Source organism: Balaenoptera acutorostrata, chromosome 8 (genome assembly GCF_949987535.1).
Source record: "Balaenoptera acutorostrata chromosome 8, mBalAcu1.1, whole genome shotgun sequence".
NCBI lineage: Eukaryota > Metazoa > Chordata > Mammalia > Artiodactyla > Balaenopteridae > Balaenoptera > Balaenoptera acutorostrata.
In genome coordinates, this window is record NC_080071.1 from 49,203,881 (window position 1) to 49,207,058 (window position 3,178).

General features: G+C 40.3%; 1 pseudogene; it reads left to right on the forward strand.

Moving 5' to 3' along the window:
• Positions 1 to 1,921: 1,921 nt before the first annotated feature.
• Positions 1,922 to 2,882, forward strand: LOC103013049 (nucleophosmin-like; annotated as a pseudogene).
• Positions 2,883 to 3,178: the final 296 nt, after the last annotated feature.

A 3,178-nucleotide genomic window follows, 5' to 3' on the forward strand; every position in this document is an offset into this window, starting at 1 on the left:
AGAAACTATATTGGCTTTAAAAAACAACAAAAACAACTTTATTATTTACATTTTGCATTCATTAAGACAGGGTATCTGTTATTTATTGACATATATAATTGTTTAATGGAATTTTACTCTACGTTGAACTTATTTGAAACAACCTAACTTTCTCTTCTGTCTATTTCAGAGTAATTGCCTAACAATGACCTCTCTAAATTTGTAATTTCTGGAATCTGCACTAATTCTGTTCATCTCTGATAAAATGTTCCGATTCTCTCAGTCATTCTACAAACTTATTTATGCCGCAAATGTATATTGAGGACGTGCTATCTCTAACCAGGCGCTGTGCTGGATGTAATAATCCAGAACATTGGCATTCTGTTCTGGAGGAACTGACATCTGGGTGAAGGATCCAGTCACGGACGAGAACCTGCGTGAAGCAAGATAAATTTGAAAAAGGAATACGCAGTATGCGACGGTGAGGGGAGCACCTATCACAACCTCGTGAGGTCAGTGTACCAGGCTGTTTTACAGGGGAGGTGATGCTGGGCTGAGCCCTAAAGGAAAGGGCTTTGAAGATCACTCACTTGTGCGAGGGAGGCGTGCCAGTGCAGGCAAAGGCCTGGGAATGTGATCTGCTGACAGCTATGAGGGTATGTTAGAGAGTCTATATTGCTAGATTTTCAAGTGCATAGGAGAAGAGGAGGGGCTCATTCTCCCTGACTTTGTAGTGATCGGAAGATTAGACTTTAGTCCTAAATTCAAATTGCTTCAAACTTAAAAACGTTTGTATCTAAGAGTTTGACTGAAGTCACAGTTCTTTTGTTCTTGAATGCAAGATGTTCTAGAAATGGTCTCTAACCAGGTCTTTCACTTTGGGACAGGAAATGTTCAAAGAGCAAAACTGTAAACCATGGAGTCCTTCTGAGGAGAAATGTTGTTTATGCACCAGAGGAAGCCAAGGCTCAGCGAGCTTGTGGGTTGAGGGAGAAGGAGATGGGGTTCAGGACCCTGGGTTCTTGCTTGTATGGCTCCAGACTGGAGTGACTGGGGGAGGGCTGTCCCAGAAGTGTTTCCTAGTAATGAAGGAAAGTCTTACGAGAGGCTGTCTCCTTCCCGACTGTTTCACTTTTAACCCAACACAACAAATAGAAAGCAGATTCCCCAGACACTACAGAAGAAGATAAACAGCCTGAGGAAAATCGGACATCTGCAAATCAGCATAGACTAGCTCTCAAATACTTTACATGAGTAACAAATTAAAACAGCAGCCAAGCAGGACATGGCAGATGGGGGACTGGGCGGAAAACAGAAGCCTGGGCCGAAGATAAGTACCTGATAAAACCATTCTTTTCAAAGAATGCCAAGAACTCAGATTTGAAGATTAGCCTTGTCAACTTCTTAAGTCTCTGATTCCTCTCAAGAAAAGATGTGATGAATAGATAAGAGTAAATTATAAGGAGTTTTTGAGTAGTTGTTTATACGGTACTTAAAAGCAGTTCTTTTAAGCCTCTTAAATGTTTCAGTATCCTATTAATTTACCTTATATAGAAGATGACTGACTTAGCAAATGCACACACTGGTCCAGCCAATTATCACAAACCTCAAAGTAGTAGAGTCAAAACCAATGAGGCTATCCTGATGCATGTTAGCCCACACTGTTAATTTAGCATTTGAAGCTAGATTTAAAAGCAAAAAACCTATTACCCTTCATATGAGGCTCCATCAGTTATTAATTAAAGATTATGCATTCTGCTTTTCCCTGGTGTGATTCTGTCCTGCTCGACTGTTCCCTGGAACAGTAGTCTTTTATCTCCATCCACCTTCTCTCCCACCTAAGTGTGTGCCACCAACCCTTGGAAGATTTGATGGACACGGACATGAGCCCCCTGGGGACCCAGAACTATCTTTTCAGTTGTGAACTAAAGGCCGACAAAGATTATCTCTGTAAGGTGGATAATGATGAAAATGAGCACCAGTTATCTTCAAGAACGGTCAGTTTAGGGGCTGGGGCAAAGGATGAATTGCACATTGTCAAAGCAGAGGAGATGAATTATGAAGGCAGTCCAATTAAAGTAACACTGGCAGCTTTGAAAATGTCTGTGCAGCCAACGGTTTCCCTTGGGGGCTTTGAAATAACACCACCTGTGGTCTTATGGTTGAAGTGTGGTTCAGGGCCTGTGCATATTAGTAGACAGCACTTAGTAGCTGTGGAGGAAGATGCAGAGTCAGAAGATGAAGAGAAGGAGGATGTGAAACTCCTAAGTATACCTAGAAAGCACTTTGCCCCTGGAAGTGGTAGCAAGTTTCCACAGAAAAAAAGTAAAACTTGCTGCTGATGAAGAAGATGATGATGATGAAGATGACGATGATGATGATGACTTTAATGATGAGGAAGCTGAAGAAAAAGCTCCAGTAGAGAAATCTGTACGAGATACACCAGCCAAAAATGCACAAAAATCAAACCAGAACTGAAAAGATTCAAAACCATCAACACCAAGATCAAAAGGTCAAGAATCCTTCAAAAAACAGGAAAATACTCCTAAAACACCAAAAGGACCTAGCTCTGTAGAAGACATTAAAGCAAAAATGCAAGCAAGTATAGAAAAAGATGGTTCCCTTCCCAAAGCGGAAGCCAAATTCATCAATTATGTGAAGAATTGTTTCCAGATGACTGACCAGGAGGCTATTCAAGGTCTCTGGCAGTGGAGTAAGTCTCTTTAAGAAAATAGTTTAAACAGTTTGTTAAAATTTTCCGTCTTATTTCATTTCTGTAACAGTTGATATCTGGCTGTCCTTTTTATAATGCAGAGTGAGAACTTCTCCTACCATGTCTGATAAATGTTGTCCAGGTTCCATTGCCAAGAATGTGTTGTCCAAAATGTCTGTTTAGTTTTTAAAGATGGAACTCCACCCTTTGCTTGGTTTTAAGTATGTATGGTATGTTACGATAGGACATAGTAGTAGTGGTGATCAGACAAATGGAAATGGCGGGGAGACAAAAATATACATGTGAAATAAACTCAGTATTAAAAAAAGATTATGCATTCTTACACATTAAATACATATACACAAAGGCCTCTTTTTTTTTAATTAATTAATTTATTTATTTATTTATTTTGGCTGCGTTGGGTCTTCGTTGCTGTGCGCGGGCTTTCTCTCGTTGCGGCTAGCGGGGGCTACTCTTTGTTGCAGT